We start from the raw sequence: 22,180 nt of genomic DNA, 5'->3' as shown, positions 1-22,180 counted from the left end.
TACGGATATATTTACTTGATGTGCCGCAAGTCTAAGTGCTTTGATTAGTTCAAAGAGTACGAGGCTGATGTGGAGAAACGACAAAGTAAAAATATCAAGACACTACGGTAAGATCGTAGTGGCAAGTACCTCTTGGGAGAATTTATGAGTCATTTATCAGAAGTAGGGATTAAATCCCAACTAACTACAGCTGGTACACTCCAACAGAATGGTGTAGTAGAAAGAAGATAAAGGACTCTTATGGAATAATTAGATAGATGATGAGTTATTCAGAAAATTACCAAATTTGTTTTAAGGATAAACTCTGAAAACGAAAGTGAACATAGTATCTTCCAAGTTAGAACTCTCTACTCATATAGAATTGCTGAATAGGTGAAAACCTATTTTGAAGCATATTCGGATTCGGGTAATCCAGCAAATATGAGAGACAATGATAAGTTGGATAGGAGTTCACTTGTTTGTAAGTTATCCTAGATAAACAAAAATAGGTTTATAGTCTTAAAAATCAGAAAGTCATTGTTAGCAACAATGACTGATTTTTAGAAAAGGACTATATAATGAACCACGTGCTCATAAGTAAATTTGTTCTTAAGGAAATAATAAAAGACATGTCTAACCTAGTACCAACTGTACAAGATGAGATACCACAAGAAAACTGCAACACGTATCACAAATGATACACAATTGCAGAAAGTGCCTTGTCGTAGTGGGAGGGTTGTTAGGCAACCTAAATAGGTCATGTTTTGGGAGAGTTTTTGGACTCGATCCCTGAAGGACATAAACCTGATCTCCGGACATATGACGAAGCACTCCAAGATAAATATGCAGCATCTTGGCAAAGAGTAATGAATAATAGAATTAGAATATATGTATTCTAATAAAATCTGGAAGCTTGTAGAACCACCAAGTGGTGTAAAAGCCTTCGGGTGTAAAAGGTCTATAATAGGAAAAGAGGGATAGACAGGAAGGTAGAAACCTTCAAAGCAAGGCTAGATGAAAAAGGAAACTTTTTCACTGGTAGCCATGCTTAAGTCTATTCGGATTCTTTTATCTATTTGGCAAGTGGATGTCAAGACAGCATTCCTTAATGGAAGTCTTGAAGAAAACATCTATATAAAGCAACCAGAAGGGTTCATTGCAAAGAGCTAAGAGCATCTTGTGTGCAAGCTCAATCAGTCTATGGACTGAGGCAAAGCTTCAAGGTCTTGGAACATCCGGTTTATCAAAGTAATCCAGATCTATGGATTTAGTAACCGGATAAGTCTTGTGTATACAAAAGATGTGATAGAAACGTGGTGATATTTCTTGTACTATACTTAGATAACATTTTTGGTAGTTGGAAACAATATCAAAATGTTGTCAGAAGTAAGGGTATTGTTGTCCAAACAATTCGATATAAAGGATTTGGAAGAATGTATATATTCTTGAGATCAAAGTAATAAGGGATCGCAAGAAAAGAATATTTTACTTATCCCAAGCTTCATACATCGGAAAAAAATCCTTGCTCGTTTTAAGCATACAAAACTCCAAGAAAGGTTTCTTACCTTTTCAGGATGGAGTAACTTTATCTAAAGATATGTCTCTGTAGACATCAAAGGAGATAAAGGAAATAAAGGCAGTTCTTTATGCTACGGCTGTTGGAAGCCTAATGTATGCTATGCACGAGATCAGAAATCTGTTTTGCCAAGGGCATAGTTAGCAGATATCAAAGTAACCCTGGACAAGGACAGTGGACTGCAATAAAGCATATATTAAAGTACCTTAGAGGCGCTAGAGATTATATGCTAGCTTACAAGGCAGTTAATTTGGTCCCTGTGGGTTGCACGGATTTTGACTTCCAATCGGATAGGGACAATAATAAGTCAACCTCGGGGTTTTGTGTTTACTTTAGGAGGTAAAGTCATAACTATGGAAGAGTGATAAGCATAGGTGTTTTTCTGGACTCCACCATAGAAGCTTAGTATATGACAAGCCTCTGAGGTAGCCATAAAAGCTGAATGACTCAATAACCTCAAGATAGACTTAGATATGATTTCTGGTTTGTCCAAAGATTATTACAATTTATTGTAATAATGTTGGTGCAGTAGCAAACTCGAAGAAACCATAAGTCTATAAGGCAAGTAAACACAATAGAGCGCAAGTACCACCCAATACGAGGAATCGTATAAACGAGGAGAAGTTGTTGCCGCCTAGATTGCATCAGGTGATGACCTATAGATCCTTTCACTAAGGTCCTTAAGGCAAGAGCTTTTGATGGGCATGTTGAAGGGTTGGGAATCAGATGTATGGCAGCTGATATGGCAACTTAGTCTTTTAGTATAAGTGGGAGATTGTTAGAGTGTATACTAAAAGCCTAGCTTTTGGTATAAACATTTATCTAGAAATAAGAATCACATTGGTCAAATGTCTACATTTATGATAAATGTAGTTGTTCAATTAATTTATATTGTAGATAACATGGTGTGTGGTGTCACACACAGAAGATCATGTTATCGGTTTCCTTATAAATTATAAACAGTAGCTCACGACTAAAATGGAAAGGAACAAACCATTGGAAGGTCGTAGTGTAATTATGTATTAGTTTATCTTAACTATATAATTACACTAGTACACTCAGAGTGTATTGAGTAGGACCATTTGAGGTCGTTTCTTTTATACTGACTTTATAAAGAAACAAAGACCTCGGTTATTATGGAAGTGTGTGCTCTTAATCCTAATGTAATAACAAGCACATATATTTGATATCTATTTCTTTAATTTATCAATGGGTGGGATTTAGTTCGTTGAATCAATAAACCCGATAAGTTGGGAAATGGTATCACTTATAGTGTGTGTTGTTGATTATAGAAGGAAACTGTGTCCTAGAGATACTAGGTTGATAATGTCCTCAAGAGGAGCTCATAAAGATTGTCATGTTAAACCCTGCAGGTGGACTTAGTCCGACATGATAATAAGGTTGAGTGGTACTACTCTTGGACTTAGATATTAATTAAATGAGTTGTCAGTAACTCACTTAATTAGTGGACATTTGATATCTTAAACACAGGGAGACTAACACACTCATAATAAGAAGGAGCCCAAAAATGTAATTTGGGATTGGTGCGGTAGTTCAATGATAATTCTCTAGTGGAATGAATTATCATTGATAAAATTAAGTTGTGTGTTCGGGGCGAACACGGGATGCTTAATTTTATCGGGAGACCAAAACCAATTCCTCCTCTCGGTCCCTATCGTAGCCTCTTATTTATAGAGTTCTATACCCACCTATACCCACCTTCTAAACCTACCCAATAGGGGTCGGCCAAGCTAGCTTGGGAACAAGCTAGGGCCGGCCTAGGTATAAAATTGGGCTAGCTTAAACCCAAGCTAGTAGGGCCGGCCAAACTAAATTAAAAAAGAAATTTAATTTTAATTTTTATGTGGAAGATATAATTTAAAGAGAATTAAAATTAAAATATCTCTCTTGTAATAGATCTACAAAAGATTAAAGAAAAAGATTAGATCTCTTTCCTTATTTGTAGATTGGAGAGATGTTTTATTTTCTCTTTAAATATTATCCACATGTTGATAAAATTAAAATTATAGAAATTTCCTTTTTATCAACCATGAAGGGATTTTGAAGAGAAATTAAATTTACAAGAACAAATAAGGAAATTTTTGTTGATTGGAAATTTTTTCTTCTCTTTAAATTGTGGCCGGCCATATGAATTTAATGGGGAGTTTTTATTAATTCCTCATTAATTCATATTAAGGAAAGCTATTGATATTATTTTTAATAAGTTTCCTTAATTGTCAAGGCCAAGGATTATAAAAGAGGGGGTTAAGGTGCCTTGAAGAGAGACAATATTTTATTTTTCTCTCCCTCTTTTCTTCTTCTTGTGGCCGGCCCTAGCCTTTCTCCTTTCTTCTCTTTTGGTGGCCGAACCATACATCTCTTGGAGCTCTTGTTGGTGGCCGGACCTAGGAAGGAGAAGAAGAAAGAGGAGGAAGCCTAATCTTGAAGATCCTTTGGAGCATTGGTGGTGATCAAGTTCTTCTTCCTTGGAGGTGGTTCTTCTTGTGGCCGAACCTTGCTTGGAGAAGAAGAAGGTGCGTGGTGGTTCTCGTCTTGGAAGATCGTCGCCCACACGACGTCCGGGATAAGAAGAGGAATACGGTAGAAGATCAAGAGGTTTTTCTACTAGGTATAACTAGTAATTTCTATTTCCGCATCATGCTAGTTATTTATGGAAATAATACCAAATACAAGAGACTTACGTTCTAGTGTTTCGAATATGGTTTTTCGAAGTTGTGTTCTCTTGTTTCTTTCTTTTCCTTGTGATTTGATTGTTCTCTTTGGTTAACCTAAAGTTATTTTAGGAAATTAAATATTAGCTTTCTATTAAAGGTTTTGTCTAGTCGGTGGTGGTTGCTCCCATATCCAAGAAGGCCATGTGCCTCGCCACGTCAGTACTGGGAACCTTTTATGGAAATTAATATTTAATGGAATTAATAACTTAAGGAGACTTGGGTCAAACGTGTTAAGTTCCGCAGGAGATCCAAGTCAAAACCTAAAAGAACAAATAGATTAAGTTTTGGATCAAACGTGTAAAGTTCCGCAGGCGATCCAAAATTTAATTTAAAAGAACACATGGTAGCTAGGAAAAGGTTCAGACCTTTGTACAAAATTTTTGTACAGTGGAACCTATATGTTTTTCCGAGTAGCAACCAACATGAGTGAAGCTAGGTGGTGGAAGTCCTGGTGAGTGAAGCCAAACAATGGAAGTCCTAGTGAGTGAAACTGGGCAGCCCTAGGGGAGGTAACCCTAGGTTATATGTGACCGACTGGTTTTCGATTGACCGCGCGTGGTCGACCGGATCGGCGAATCTTAAAATCTATTAACACTGTATTACTTTACTATTTTATCGATTGTGCTAACTTAGTGTTGCAGTGAAGTCCATCTAGGTTAACAGGCCGATCGGATATCTGGCATGAAGTCCAGACAGTTCGACGGGCTAACCGGATGTCTGACAAGATGGTAAGTTAAGGTAAGTCACTGGAGGAGAGTGACTTTGTGAGGACATGTTCCCCGTTTGAGGGAACAGTAGGCATTGATCCAACTTAGATCCATTTGGGAAATTTAAGTTGAGATCTTGACTAGATTCTGGTCTCGATGAGACAAAATCTAATTACTACTCTACTTGTTATACTATGCTAACTTTGTTTTGTAGGGTAATATAATTTTTTTTATTACCTCGGACTAACTTGTAGGAAAACAAGTCTGCTGGAAAATTGGATCCAGGCGCCCGGAGCTAGTCCGGGCGCCCGGAACTGGTCCGAGCGCTCGGAATGCCAAAAGGTATCTCGTCGCTAGCTTAGAGCGCGTTGATTGGATAGGCTGATGTCACAGTCCAGGTGCCTGGAAGGGATCCAGACGCTCGAAACTGCCTATATAAGTAGTCTTCCACCAGGAGCACAGGATAACAAGTTTCTTCTACGATTACTTTCTTGCACGTTGCTCCAAAGATGCTCCTACGACTCCATGATGCAACTTCAACGATCGAGCAATGCTGCTCCGACAATCGAGCAACACAACTCCGATGACAGAGTGACGCAACTCCAACAACTGAAAGCACAGTCTTCCAGATCTCTGAGAGGTTGTTGGCATACTTGTTTACTTCTGCACTTAAGATTATACATTCATTGTATTACTTTTGTAAAAGCTTTGTGAACTATTAGTGAATTACCCACCGAAAGCTCACGTGCGGGCCTTGGAGTAGGAGTTGACGAAGGCTTTGAACCAAGTAAAATTTAGTTTGTTAGCGTTGTTTTCATTGTTATCTTTCCACTGCGTACTCGATTTAATTCTTAATTTTTATAGCTATTCACCCCCTCTAGCGTTCTTTTCGATCCAACACTAACTGCGGTTAGGCAAGGCGAAGTCTTGGCGGATCGAGTACTTTGGACGAAATCCTAGAGTTGGGGACTCTAGGTGAAAATCCTGGTGGTCGCGGACCAGGTGGAAGTCTGGACAGGTCGTGGAACGAACGTTCAACATGAAGACCTAAAGTCTTGGACGTTGAGCAAAAGTCCAAACGGTCATAGAGGATCGATCTGGCAAAAGGTAAACTCTCCTAAAAGGAGTAGATGAGGGCGCGCTTCCCCGAAGAGGGAACAGTAAGCGTTAGTTCGATCTAGAGTTTCAGCGAAACTCAAAATCAGAACCGGACAACCAGATGCTTTCGAATTCATCTTATATATTGTTTATTGCCTGGACTAACTTTGTTTTGCAGAAAAAAGGGAGGCTGAAAAGTTGGTTCAGGCACCCGGAGCTGGTCCAGGTGCCCAGAGCTGGTCTGGGCGCTCAGACCAAGCTCGCCCTGGGCAGGCGGGGGCGCCCAAGCGATCTGGGTGCCCGGACTCGATCCAGGTGCCCAGACCCGAAAAATCATCCATAAGCCTACATAGAGCGCGTCGATTGGCCGGGACACATGGTTCAGGCGCCCGGAGGGGTTCCAGGTGCCTGAAATAGCCTATATAAGTAACATTCGACCAGGGGCTATGGAACAACATTCAGAATGACTTCTTCTCTTACGCACTACTCAGGAAACGCATCCTCGATGCCCAAACGCTGCTCCGACGACTGAAGGCTTAATCTTTCAAATATGTAATTGTCAGTATTCTTTACTTTACAGTTGTCTTAATCTTGTAATTGCATACTTGTACTATTTTGATTGATTAGTGATTGTCCATCGAAAGCACTCTCATGTGCAGACCTTGGAGTAGGAGTCGCCACAGGCTCTGAAGCAAGTAACTCTTGGTGTTCATGATTGCTTTCTTTCTGTCTTTTCTTTCTTGTTCCGCTGTGTTTTACTTGAATATTTCTAAATGAACGTGAAAGCCATGAGCACTATTCACTTCCCTCTAGCGCAACAATCCTACAATTGGTATCAGAGAGAGGTCTCTTTGAATTTGTGAAACCACCATTCAAGCAAGTTTTTTTCGTGGTATTAGTTTTTAAAATTTTTCAGAGTCGATTGGAATCGGTACAGTTGCCTCATTCTGATTAGTTTTCTTACAATTGAGTTTTTTCTCTCGAAATTGGTGCAACACCACTCGAGTTCGTTATTTGATTAATACTTTATTCCATACTACTAAGTCAAGACCTAGTCTTGGGACGAGTTCTGTTGTTTTTGTTGTGCAAGAATATTCTTTTAAATGGTCCATCAAGAAGGGTATAGTACTGCACACCCTCCCCTCTTCTCCGGTGAAGACTTTGACTACTGAAAGAGTCGAATGGACTACCACCTCAAGACACAAGTCTAGATATGGATAATTATCCAAACAGGCCTCATCCTCCCTCTCGACGGCACTGGAAAACCAGTATCATGTGAGAACTGAGACACAATTCTGTTGAAGAAGATTGAGGCGATGCCAAAGCAACATACACTCTACAATGTGGACTAACCAAAGAAGAGCTGAACTGAGTCGACCCATTTTCAAGAACGAAAGAATTATAGGAAAAGTTAATCAAGCTGCACGAGGAAACTTCCGACATGAAGGTAAGCAAACGTGATTTGATATTAAATAAATTTTAGGCTAAATAACTTTAAACCCCCTTGTGTTTTCCATCCAAAAGCAGTTTGCCCCCTATATTTAAAAAATAACACTTAGCCCCCTATGTTTTAAAGGAAAAAAGAAAAAAATAATAAATGACCAAAATAACCCTTTGCTATTTAAATATTAAAATTATGGTTAAATAACTTTAATCCCATTTTATTTTCCATCCAAAAGAAGTTTCTCCCTTGTATTTAAAAAATGACACTTAACCCCCTATGTTTTAAAGAAAAAAAAAGAAAAAAAAAATAGTAAATGACCAAAATAACTCATTTACTATTCTAAATGTTAAAATTATTCTAATTGAAACATCCTTATTCAAGTTAACCTTAGATTTTTAGAAAAAAAGAAAAATAAAAATAAAAAATCTCACATAATCATTGAAAGCTTAATCTTAACCAAACCTGATTGATATATAGGTCAAAAGTTTCACTTGTTCTAAAAAACTCTCACAAAATAAAAAAACTCTCACAAAATTTATATATGCACCAGTATAAACAATAGATAAGCAACAACTCTAAAAGAAATAACTATTCAAAAACTCATTCCACCACCCTTACCAAATAAAAAAAAACCAAAATTTTAAATTGATGAACCAAAATCAAATAAAAATGGAATAAAGTTCATCATTAAAAATCTCTTTCTCATTATCAAATGTGACATACAATAAAGCTATTATAATTACCGCATTATGAGAAAGAGATTTTTAATGATGAAATTTATTCCATTTTTATTTGATTTTGGTTCATCAATTTAAAATTTTGGTTTTTTTTATTTGGTAAGGGTGGTGGAATGAGTTTTTGAATAGTTATTTCTTTTAGAGTTGCTGCTTATCTATTGTTTATACTGGTGCACATGTATAAATTTTGTGAGAGTTTTTTATTTTATGAGAGTTTTTTTAGGAACAAGTGAAATTTTTGACCTATATATCAATCAGGTTTGGTTAAGATTAAGCTTTCAATGATTATGTGAGATTTTTTATTTTTATTTTTCTTTTTTTCTAAAAATCTAAGGTTAACTTGAATAAGGATGTTTCAATTAGAATAATTTTAACATTTAGAATAGTAAAGGAGTTATTTTGGTCATTTACTATTTTTTTCCTTTTTTCTTTAAAACATAGGGGGCTAAGTTTCATTTTTTAAATACAAGGGAGAAACTTCTTTTGGATGGAAAATAAAATGGGCTTAAAGTTATTTAGCCATAATTTTAACATTTAAATAGCAAAGTAAGGGTTATTTTGGTCATTTATTATTTTTTCCTTTTTTTCTTTAAAACATAGGGGGCTAAGTGTTATTTTTTAAATATAGGGTGGCAAACTGCTTTTGGATGAAAAACACAAGGGGGTTTAAAGTTATTTAGCCTATATTTTATAATATAAAAATGTAGGAAGGTGAATCGATAAGCTGACTTCATGCATGCATCCAAGACCTCCTCAACGGTCTTCGCACAATTGGACAAAAGGTAGAAAATCACGACGTCATCAGGTATGCACTCAATGTATTTCCGAGGAACAAATTTGTGGGCATCCATGGTAGATGCTTACAAAGTATCTAAGGATCTTTCACAAATTAAATTAGACGAGTTATTTTCTAAATTTGAACTTTATAAACAAATTAATATTACTCGGGCCGAGAAAGGTATTGCGCTACTTGCAGGGAAACTTGTGAACAAAAAGTCGAAGCCTAAGCGCTAGATCGAACCCGAGTCTAAAGATAAATCAGACTCAGAAAAAGATAAAATCACCACCGAACTAGTCAAACTAGTTCGAAAAGCACTTAAGAAGAAGAAGGTGACTCAATTGAACATGAAGTCTAAGTCTAGAATTACCTATTACAACTGCAACAAGAAGGGATACTACAAGCCTGAATGTCCAAACCAAAAGCAAGAAAGAAGGAAGGTGTTGAAGGCAACAAGGTCCGAGTCATCGGATGAGTCGAATGAAGAAGAACACGAGCAAGCAAACTTTGTTGCTCTACCAGCACAAGCGTACATTGTCAAAACCGAGTCTGAGTATGAAACTGGTGCGGAATCAGAAACCGAGTCTAAAAAGAAGCCATGGATCCATATTCGTTTCTGAAGGGCCAAAGCATTTTGTAAGTTCTCTGTTCGCTGGTACTTAAATAGATGAATTAAAAAACTTAATTGAATACTTATTAAGAAAATTGGCTAAATCTAATCTTCAGGTCAAGTCACTCCAAAATGAGGTAACAATAATTAAAGAAGTAACTAACTCGAGTACTTTGACTAAGCAATTCAAGAAGGAACCTCAACTCAAGTCCAACAACTTGAGGAAGAGAATTCTAATTTGAAAAGTTAAGTCAAGGAACTTAAGGACATGTTAGAACGGTTCACCTTGGATTTTAAGAACCTTGATTTAAAATTCTTGGAAAACAAAGGATCGTATACAACCGAACCGGACTTGGATACAAGGCTAGAAATCGATTCAAATCTTACTTGTCTTTACTGAATCGATCAACTAAGAACCTAGTCCAAGCATGGGTTCCCAATGTTGGGACCGAAAAGTAGCTAGAGGGGGGGTGAATAGCTCTTCGCGTGCTCGTCGTTGGCGTTGCTAGTTTCTTTGATGGTATGCAGCGGAAATATAAGAAACAAAAGCATACAACGCTAACAAGGATGGTTTACTTGGTATCCACCTCACAAGAGGTGACTAGTCCAAGGATCCACACCTACTCACGCACCCTCTACTATGAATAACACTCCTTTATGGTAACTACCAAAGGCGGAGAAGCCCTACAACACTCTCAATACAAGAAGAAGAAAGGGAAATACAAGATAAGCAAAAGCTTACAAGATGTACAATAAAAACCCTAACCCTAACTTCTTCTTCTTATTTTTGATCCGCCTCTTGACTTGGAAAAGCCACCAAGAATCTTCAAGAACTGGCGATCTGGAGCTTGGAGAGAGCTATGGAGGTGCAAGAGAGTATCTGGAGTGAATCGGTGAAGTTCTGCTAAAGGAAATGAACGCCTGCGGCTTAAATCGACGCCAACGGTCGGATCCCGATCGATTGGATTGCTCCCAATCGATCGGGGAGGCTTTGGATCGATCCACGGATCGATCCAGAGCGCCTCTGTGCTCTCTGGAATAGCCTGGATCGATCGGTGGATCGATCCAGGGCTTATCGCGCATAAACAGCAGCTCCCAATCGATCCACTGATCGATTGGGACCTCTGGATTGATTCACCGATCGATCCAGAGGGGTTCTGTTCGCGGGGACTCACCGGATCGATTGGCCGATCGATCCAGATCTTTTGGATCGATCCAGATCTGCTGGATCGATCCACTGATCGATCCAGATCTGCTATATCGATCCACTGATCGATCCAGATCTGCTGGATCAATCGGCTGATCAATCCAAATCTGCTGGATCAATCGGCTGATCAATCCAGATCTTGGTTTTTGCCCAAAACCAAGTCCAAAGCCCCCTAAACCAACATTTAGTCAACCATGACTTGTTGGTACATAAGACCTAGCATCCGGTCACCCTTGACCAGCTAGGACTTTCTCACCAAGTGTCTGGTCAATCCCTTTGACCCTCTTGGACTTTTCTCTTCTTGTCAAGTATCCGATCAATCCCTTTGACCTACTTGGACTTTTCTCCTCTTGCCAAATATCCGGTCAATCCCTCTAACCTACTTGGACTTTTCTTCCTCGTGTCAAGTATCCGGTCAATCCCTTTGACCTACTTGGACTCTCACCAGATGTCTGATCAACCTTGACCCATCTGGATTTCTCCTGCCTGGCTTCACTCACCAGGACTTTCCCAATTGCTTAGCTTCACTCACTAGGTCTTTCACCTGGCTTCACTCACCAGGATTTTATTCCTGCCTAGCTTCACTCACTAGGACTTCCTTCTGCCTGGCTTCACTCACCAGGACTTCCTTCTGCCTGGCTTCACTCACCAGGACTTTCAGTCAAGTATCCAGTCAACCTTAACCTACTTGACTTTCCTTCACAATCTTAACTGGTCAACTTTGATCAAACGGGAATTGTATCAACAATCTCCCCAAATGAACAACTGCACCTGCATTGTCCATATCATCTAAACCCAATATATTGTCAAACATCGAAACTCAAACCAAGACTCTGGCTTGGTTAACCAGGTCAACCTTGACCTAGGGAATATTGCACCAACACCCAAGTCTAACTTAATTAATCAAGTCAGACTTAATCAATATTAGATTCCCAAGGATCAAATCCATTACCTTGATAGACCTTATCGAGGCTATGATCCATGGGGAGTCAATAGAAAGACCATCTTTATAAATAAACTTGATTGATGTTTGATTTATTGTTTTTCTCTTATGCATGCTTAGATTAGGATAGATAAGGACTTAGACTTGATATACACTTGACTAGTTAGACCTAGGATTTTCAGAAAGGAAATTAAATATTTAATTTCTTTAAAATACTTTGTCTAGAAGTGGTTGATGATCTAATACCCAAGAAGTTCTAGTACCTCGCCACAACCTGAAAGTCAATTATTGAAATAAATATTTAATTGACTAACTGTTAAACCTTAGTCTAACTCAAATGTAAATCAATCCTTAGATTTGAATTTAAATTAAAGATTAAATTAATCATCTTACAAAACTTATAAGGTTCCTTGATTGAAAATCTAGAAAAGTGTGAGATGGACTTAGATTTAAAATAAAAAGTAGTTAACTCAAATTAATTCAATTAAGTTAACTAAAATTAATTTGGTTAATTGAAGTCAGCTTAATTAATTTCAAATTATTAATTAATTTTAAAAGTATAATTAATTTCAAATTCTTAAGTATAATTAATTTTAAACTCTTAATTAATTTTAAAAGTATAATTAATTTTACATTCTTAAGTATAATTAATTTCAAAAGTATAATTACTTTTAAATTCTTAAGTATAATTAATTTCAAACTCTTAATTAATTTCAAAAGAATAATTAATCCTAATAAAATATAATTAGTTAATTTAATTATTTTCAAAACATAATTTTCAAAATTCAAACTTAGTTATTTTTCAAATTAAAATTTAAACTTAAAAATTTTAATTTAATCTATTTTGATATTCAAAATTAAATTATTCTCCTTAGACTTGAATATCTTTCAAAATTCTCCATCTCACACAATCTCATAAGTTTAACATGTTTGATAATTTAGAAAGGGTGAGATGAAAAATTAAGAAAATAGATAATTATTTTTTTATTTTTTTTCTTGGCCTCTAGGACCCTCAAAACTTAAATAAATTTTTAAAATTTTTAGACATTAATCAAGGGGGAGTAAATTAAATTTGGGTTAAATATTTTCTCAAAGCTTTTTCAAAATTTCAACTATCCTTTTATGTTTTTTTAATCATGTTTGAAAAACAAAAAGGGTTTCACTATTTTTGAAAAGCAACTTTAAATATGTTATTTGAAAAAGGAAGTTCAATTAGTTTTTGAAAAAAGTACTTTTAACTAAGTTTTTATGTACTTAACTAAGTCTTTTTTTAAAAAAATTTTCAAAAAAAAGGCTAACTACTTAACTAAGTTTTGATAAAGCTAAGTATTTGATAAATTATTTTTAAGTATTTGAAATCATTTTCTTAGCTAAATATTTTTAAAAGGAATTTTTTAAAACTAAGAAATTTTTAAAACTTAAATTTATCCAAGTTTTTCAAAAAAGCTAAGTATTTAACTAATTTTTTTTCAGAAAATCTTTCCAAAGCTAAGTATTTAGTTAAATTTTTCTAAAGTTAAGTATATAGTTAAATTTTTAAGAAAATCTTTTAAAAAACTAAGCATTTAATTAAACGTTTTAATCTTTCAAAAGCTAAGGATTTTAAATCCCTTTTAGGCTAAATTTGTTTAAAGTGATAAATTCAAATGGAACTTTAAATTAAAATTTTGAAAGAAATTAAGAGTTAGTATTTTTCTTTATCTTACATTTCTCTCTAACTTAGTATCTTTTTTATTATGTCAAAGGGGGAGAGCAAGTTAAATGTTAGAAAGATAAAGTTAAGTTAAATATATAACTTTTGATTAAGGGGGAGCATAAGGGAGATTGTTTTTCAAAATTATTTTGCTTATGTATAAGTTCTTCTAATTGTTTCACTTATGTTCATGCTTAAGTTCTTTACATTATTTTTTACTTAACTTTGAACCAGGTTGCTATAATCAAAAAAGGAGAGATTGTTGGTGCAAGGAGCACCAGATGATTGAACCTAAGTTTTGATTATGGCAAAGAGTCCAAAGTTAAGGTTACTTGTTGTCTAACAATGTTGAATGAGCTTGCAGGAAAGTCCTAAGTATTTTTAGGCAAAAGTCCTAGTGGATTCTAAGCAGGTGGAAAATCCTAAGGGGAGGTAACCCTAGGTGGTGGAAAGTCCTAACTGTGGTTAGGGAAGGCGAAGTCTTGGCGGGTCAAGTATTTTGGGCGAAATCCTAGAGTTGGGGACTCTAGGAGAAAATTCTGGTGGTTGTGGACTAGGTGAAAGTCTGGAAGGGTCATGGAGCGAACGTTCAACATGAAGACCTAAGGTCTCAAACGCTGAGCAAAATTCTAAACGATCGTAGAGGACGGATCTGACAAAAGGTAAACTCTCCTAAGAGGAGTTGGTAAGGACGCATTCCCCTGAAGAGGGAACAGTAAGCATTGATTCGACCTAGAGTTTCAGCGAAACTCAAAATCAGAACCAGACAGTCAGATACTATCAAATTCATATTATATATTGTTTATTGCCTGAACTAATTTTGTTTTGTAGAAAAAAAGGGAGGCAGAAAAAGTTGGTCTGGGCACCCGAAGCTGGTCCAGGTGCCCGGAGCTTGTCCGGGTGCCTGGACCAGGCTCGCCCCCGGCGGTCTGGGTGCCCGGACTCGGTCCAGGCGCCCAGACCCGAAAAATCATCCATAAGCCTACATAGAGCACGTTGATTGGCCGGGACACATGGTTCAGGCGCCTAGAGGGGTTCCAGGTTCTCGGAACAGCCTATATAAGCAACGTTCGACCAAGGGCTATGGAACAACATTTAGAACGACTTCTGCTCTTGCACGCTACTCAGGAAACACATCCTCGACGCCCAAACGCTGCTTCGACGATCGAAGGCTTAATCTTTCAAATCTGTAATTGTCGGTCTTTATTACTTTACAGTTGTCTTAATCTTGTAATTGTACACTTGTACTATTTCAATTGATTAGTAATTACCCATCGAAAGCACTCTCACATACGGGCCTTGGAGTAGAAGTCACCACAGGCTCCGAACCAAGTAACTCTTGGTGTTCGCGATTGCTTTCTTTCTATATTTTCTTTCTTATTCAGCTGCGTTTTACTTGAATATTTCTAAACAAACGTAAAAATCATGAGCGCTATTCACCCCCCCTCCTCTAGTGCAATGATCCTACAGTGGATTTGCAGGAATGTCTTTTAGAGCAGCGGGCAAGAAAGTGATTGTAAATTGGTGTTTTTATTGAGCATATGGTCAAGTACTCCTTTTATGGGCTGTTGAAGGCAACTTCAACCCCATTGAAGGTGCCTCCAGCTCGGATCCTTATTCCCGAATATGTGGAGACGATAACTCTCTCATTATATGAACTTTATCCCTTCAAAGGCACCTTCAAACTCATGGAAGGCATCTTCCATTCGGTATCCAAGGCGCCTTTAGGCGCTTTGAAGGCACCTCCGCGCCTCTTCCGCGTTAACCTTCGACCATGCTACTCGAGGCGCCTCTAACAACCCCAGAGGCACCTTAAACACTATTCATCCTAGCCCTTTGTGTGATTTTCACTCCCTGCAAGATACGTTAGTCTAAAATACTAAACATACCCTGCTAAACAAAGTTAGCATGATAATAGAACTATTTGATAGTTTCCGGACTGTTCGGTTCTAACTTTCAGATTTTTTAAAAATCTTAGGTCGAACTGACACCTACTCTTCCCTCAACGGGGAATGTGTCCTCACCTACTCCTCTAAGAAGAAATTACCTTTTCTAGACCCGATCCTCCAGGCCGACTACACTTTTGCTCAGCATCTGAGACGTCAAGACTTTATGTTAAACATCCGATTCCCAACCCGTCTAGTCTTCCGCTCAGTGTCCGCGACCCCTGAAATTTTCACCTAGTGTCCTCGACACTAGGATTTCGCCCAACGCCCTACCAAGGCTTTGTCCAGTCCCCCTGACCAGGACTCTGTCGCTTAACTGCAGTTAGGAGTTTCCACTTGTCTAGCCTCAACTAGGACTTTTCTTTGCCTAAGATCACTTAGGACTTTCTTACACACTCAGTTCAACTTGTTAGACAAAAAGAAACCTTAACTTTGAGCCCTTTTTCATAATCAAAACTTATGTTTGATCGTCTGGTGCTCCCTGTACCAACAATCTTCTCATTTTGATTAAGACAACATAGTTCAAAGTTAAGTTAAGCAAGTACGCAATACTTCAAACAAGTTAGAGACAAGTAAATAAGTAAGATTTTTAGAAGAGCTATTTCAATAGATAAGATTTTTTTAAGTTTGAGATTTTAAGCTCTCACTGGAATATAGCACTTTCTTAGCTTAAAAACTTAGCTGAATTCTTAGTTTTGAAACAAAACTTAGCCTTAAAAGCTCAGCTAACTTTTAAGCTTTGGAAATGACTTAGCTTTCAAATTAGCTAATTTTTTACAAATTAAAAATGACTTAGAGTTTTTTCCAAAAAAACTTAGCTAAATTTTAAACTTTAACATTAACTTGGCTTTAGTTATACTTTTAAAATGTCAATTACTTAGATTTTTTTAAAAAAAACTTGGCTAATTTTTAAGCTTAAAAAATTATTTATACATTTGAAATGTCAATTTTGAAAATTAGAACTTTACTTTTTGAAACATTCTTAAAAATATAACTTTAAACTTTTGAAAACTACTTAAGAAAAATGCTTAACTTTGAAAACAGAACTTAGGAAAGGCATAACTTTAAAAACTTACTTTTACTACCCTTTGACATAAATCAAAAAGAATTTCAAATAGGGAAAATTAGGACTTTAATTTTGAAAAACTAATTTACTAAAGAAAATTTTAATTGTAAACTCCCCCTTGATTAGTGCCTTTAAAAAATTAATTAAGTGCTTTTAGTCTGAGGGGATAGTTAAAATAAATAATATTTATCCTAGAGTCTAAGCATAGAAAGATCAAAGTAAAGGGCATCTTTTGAAAAACAAACTTAAAAAAATATCTATTTTCCTCGGAATAAATGTCTAACCTTTAGTTACTAGTTGTTTACCATAAGGTAATAGTGTTCACTTAGTTAGTCAAGTTAAGTAAGTGATTCAGTTAGTTTGACTAAAAGGTATGACTTAACTTGATCAATTTAAATTAGTATTTATTGCTCAGACTTATGTTAATGCACACATAAGTATTCTGAAGTCTAGGCAGTACCCTATGCATCTCATATAATTCTAAGTATTTTTTATACACAAGCAAGGTATTCCTAGTGTGCTTGTGAGATGCTCTGGCTAAAATCTATGAGTACATGCTTTCTAGGAGGAAAGACCTAGGCTAAGTCCAATATTTGAAAGCACTAGTAAAATTGGAAGTTTTGAATAAAAAATAATAATTTTATCCTAAAATTTTAAAACAAGAAAGAATTTGAAAAACCATAATTTTTTAAAAAGCAACACAATAAAAAGAATAATTTTGAAAATTTTAGAATCTATTCTACTAGACACATACTTAACTATCTTCTAAGTGTACTAAACTCGAGTTCAGGTAAAGGCTTTATGAAAATGTCTACTAAGTTTGACTTGGACTCAACATAGTCAAGTACAATATCACCCCTAGCTATATGATCCCTTACAAAATGATGCTTAACCTCTATTGTTTAGTCCTTGAGTGGTGTATTAGATTTTTAGTTAGATTGATAGAGCTTATGTTATCAATTAAAATTTTTATATTTTTATATTCTAATAGATAATCTCTTAAAGTGTGTATCATCCATGATAGTTGAGATGCACATTCCCCCATGACTATATACTCTACTTCAGTAGTGGATAAGACAACACAATGTTGCTTTCTACTGGACCAGCTTACTAAGAACTGATCTAGAAGTTGACAGCTTCCACTTGTACTTTTTCTATCTAGTTTGCACCCAGCATAGTCTGAGTCAGAGTACCCAGTTAAGTCAAATGTGTTAGTCTTAGGGTACCAAAGTCCTATACTTAGGGTCCCCTTAATGTATCTAAGTATCATTTTTATATTAGTTAAGTGTGATTCTTTTGTACAAGATTGGTACCTAGCACATATACCCACTACAAATAAAATATCAGGTCGATTTGTAGTCAGGTAAAGTAGACTTCCTATTGTACTTTTATAATATTTTAAGTCTACTGATTTTTCATCTAAGTTAGAGTCAATTTTAACATTAGTTACCATTGGGGTATTAATATTTTTAGAATTTTTATTTCAAATTTTTTAATTAATTCCTTGACATATTTTGTTTGAAAAACACAAATTTCCTCTTTTATTTATTTTATTTGTAATCCTAAGAAAAAATTGAGTTCTCCTACTAAGCTCATTTCAAATTATTTTCCATTAATTTAATGAATTCTTTTAAAATTTTAGTATTTGTTGAGCCAAAGATTATATCATCTATATAAATTTGAGCTATAAAGATTTCTTTCTCTAAGGTTTTAACAAATAAGGTTTGGTCTATTTGGCCTTGATTAAACCGTTTAGATAATAGGGATGTTGATAGTCGTTCATACTAGGCCTTAGGTGCTTGTTTAATTTATATAAAGATTTCTTTAACCTAAGGACATGGTTTGGGTGGTCTAAATTTATAAATCCTGAGGGTTGATTTACATAAACCTCTTTTTTAATGAACCCTTTGAGGAATGCAGACTTTATGTCCTTTTATGTGCTGCATAGTCTACAGGTGCATAAGTTTTGTCATAATCTAACCATTCTACTTGGCTGAACCCTTTAGATACTAGTCTAGCCTTATTCCATACTATTTCTCCTTTACCATCTAGCTTATTTCTAAATACCCACTTAGTATCAATTATGGATTTATTTGTGGGTTTAGGCACTAGTTCCCAGACTTGGTTTCTTTCAAATTAAGCTAGTTCCTCTTGCATCATAATTATCCAATCTAGGCCATTTGACTTAAATTTTGGGCTTAATTTTATAAATTAGTGTCATTTGACTTAGATTTCTATAAGATAATCTAGTTCGAACTCCTAAGGTTGGGTCACCTAAAATTTGGTCAGGTGTGTGATTGATTCTTACCCTAGGCGGTTTTATTACAGGGTTAACACTTGGTCCTTGTGATTCACTTATTTTAGGTCTAATTTCATTATCTTCATCATCTTCTATATTTCTTGTATTTGGATTAATATTTTTATTGATTGAGTTAGGTAAATTATTTTCTTTATCAAAAATTACATTGGTTGTTTCTTCAACTTTTAGAGTATTTTTGTTATAGACTCTATAAGCTCTACTGGTTGTGGAGTACCCTAAAAAAATCTCTATTGTTGATTTTGATGTAAATTTATCTAAATAGTCTTTAGTGTTTAGTATATGAACTTTACACCCAAAAATCTTTAAATAATTTAAGTTATAAATTTTATTATAATTTATTTCATAAGGGGTTTATTGTAAGATTTATTAATTAATATTCTATTTTAAATGTAACATGCTATGTTTATTGCTTATGCCCAAAATTAATTACTTAGATTATATTCATTTATCATGGTTCTAGCAGTTTCTTGTAATGTTCTATGTTTTTGTTCTACTAGATCTGTGAAGACTCAATTTTGGACATGGTGATGGATACTAGTGGACATACCTTTAAAGGTTAATTTAGGTTCAATCCTATAAATCTTAATACCATAAAAAAAATTGAACCCAAGCTTATGATTACTTTGTGTCATGTGTCGGTTTTGATCTTAGGGATTTCGAATGTTGGGTCTAGTTATTCATATATTTCTTCTATGCTCTTCATCATGATAATTTAATGAGTCACATGTGGAGCTCTTATCTGTCTGTGATTTCATAGTGGTATACAGTTTTTATCACGTTGGGTGGCTAAAAGCTGTTGCTAGACAGTTACCTTAGTCTGTGTATGGATTTACACTGCCTTCGTGTATAAAACCTAGAGGGGCGCACACATAGCACGTAGAAATAAACAATGGCATTGGAAGCTAATCGAGATCAAGATCAAATATGGATTTATTTGATACAAAGAGAGAGAATTCGAATAGCTATGATCATGATGATTAATGGAAAATTTGAAAGGTCATCATAATGGTAATTAATGGAGAAGTTGAAGAGTCATCATAATGAAGGTCATAAATGAATAATTAATGGAGAAGTTGAAGAGTCATCATAATGATGAATAATTTATGGAGCCTATAACTCGTCATCTTCTTAATTAATGAAGATCATAAATGATGAATTAATTGAGACATTAACCCTTCGTATTCCTTGGAGGCTATAAGTAGCCATCCTTGGAAAGATTCAAAGGTGAATTCTTTCTCTCCGAGTCTCCCTCGTCAGGTTCTTCTTTGCTTTCTTTTACCGGAAGAGATCGGTAATGCTTCCAAGACTTTGTCGATCCAAGAGGCTAGCACCTAACGGATCGTATCAAGTTCAAGTCTCGTAAAGTTTCTATCCAAAGCCAAAGAAGTTGCTGACTCTGTAAGTGGGCTTTTCGTTTCGAGTATAGCTACGGAATATATTTATATTTCATTATTTTATATTACAAGTTCATTTCTTTTTGTTCCAAGATGCACTGTTATGACTTAAGTTAGATATGGTAAAGGAAATTTCTAAAAATATGATAAGATATGACAAGTTATGGCCCTGATGCGGTGGGTAATAATAACCGATATATGGCCCTGATGCAGTGGGTGATAATAACCGATATATGGCCCTGATGCAGGGGGGTAATAATAACCGATATATGACCTCACGCCTTAGAGGAATTACATATAGGGGACTGATCAGTAAAAGGAAATTTATAAAAACATGATAAGATATGACAAGTTATGGCCCTGATGCGGTGGGTAATAATAACCGATATATGACCTCACCCCTTAGAGGAATTATATATAGGGGACTAATCAGTAAGACCATGGAAAATAAGATGATTAACAGTGCTATGTTTTTGACTAAGTTATGTTTCTGTCATGAATTCTGAATGTTTTGCTAGAAGTATATATTTTCGTTTAAGTTATGTTTCTGTCATGAATTCTGAATGTTTTGCTAAAAGTATATGTTTTCATTTAAGTTGTGTTTTTGTCATGTTTCATGAAATATGTTTTCGTCATGCATTCTGAATGTTTTGCTATATTTTGTATTCTGTCATGCTATATTCGATCGATCCCACTTACTGAATGTTTCCCCAAGCACTCACCCCCTTACTCACATCCCCATATAAAGACGAGGAACAAGTTGAGAAGGAGGAGCAGGAGATGTTTTGGGGCTGGTAATGAAGCCGTGTCCAAGTGATTCATCCTTTTAATTCATGTTATCCTTATTTGTATGCTTTCATTTTTGGATTGTAAAGACAATATTTTCGTTATATTATTACTGGTTTGGTATGCACTTTATGAGGCTTGTTGTTTTCGAGTATTTATATTCGCGAGCAACGCCGGTGTCACGCGCCTTGGTCACGGGGCGTGACAAGATCATTTTGTTGGGGAGTCCTAGGACATGAAAATTTATGATTATATCCATTAGTTTGACAAAATTTGATAAACCTATGATTTTCGAATTCTCCCCATGATCACTTCTTATTCTTTTAATTTTTGTATCTTTTTCATTTTCTATTAATTTATAAAAATTATTAAAGATTTCAAAGGTTTCATCCTTAGTTTTTAGAAATTTTACCCAAGTAAATCTTAAGTAACCATCAATTATAACTAAGCAGTATTGATTTCTGCTTAGTGACTTGGCTCCGTGTGAATCAAATAGGTCTAAGTGTAGGAGCTTAAGTATTGAATTGGTTCGATTTAGGTTTATTAGTGTGTGGGTTGACTTAGTTTGTTTACTTTATTGACAAGAATTATAAATTATATTTTCTAAATTTTTTAAATTTAGGTAGACCTTTAACTAAGCCATTTTGACTCATTTTTTAAATGAGTCTAATGTGAGTGTGACCCAATCTTCTGTGCCACAATTTAGTTTCCTCTTGTTGTGTCAAGAGACACTTGAGTGAGGAAGTTGGTAGGTCAATTGTGTAAATATTATTTTTCCTAATTCCCTTAACTATAATTTCAGGATTTTCAATATTTTTAATTATACATTTAGAGTCAGAAAATGTTACTAAGTAGCCAGAGTCACACAGTTGACTTATACTAAGTAAGTTAAACTTAAATTTCTCAACTAATAAGACCTTTCTAATAATGAAATCAGAACTTAGTTCAATATTACTTGTTCCGATTACCTTAAATTTTCTGTCATTGTCAAACGCAACCAAACCTAAGTTCTTGAGTTTTAGCTTGGTGAACTTCAATTGGTCTGCAATCATATGTCTGGAGCATCCACTATCCAACATCCATTGGTTCAAATCCTTATGTTCCTACACATAAAGTATTTGATTTGGATCCAATAAAAATGGATTATAAGATAAATTGATT

The sequence above is a fragment of the Zingiber officinale genome, chromosome 1B (assembly GCF_018446385.1).
Source record: "Zingiber officinale cultivar Zhangliang chromosome 1B, Zo_v1.1, whole genome shotgun sequence".
Lineage (NCBI taxonomy): Eukaryota > Viridiplantae > Streptophyta > Magnoliopsida > Zingiberales > Zingiberaceae > Zingiber > Zingiber officinale.
The sequence above is the reverse complement of the archived record's forward strand: the minus strand, read 5'-3'. Positions refer to the sequence as shown.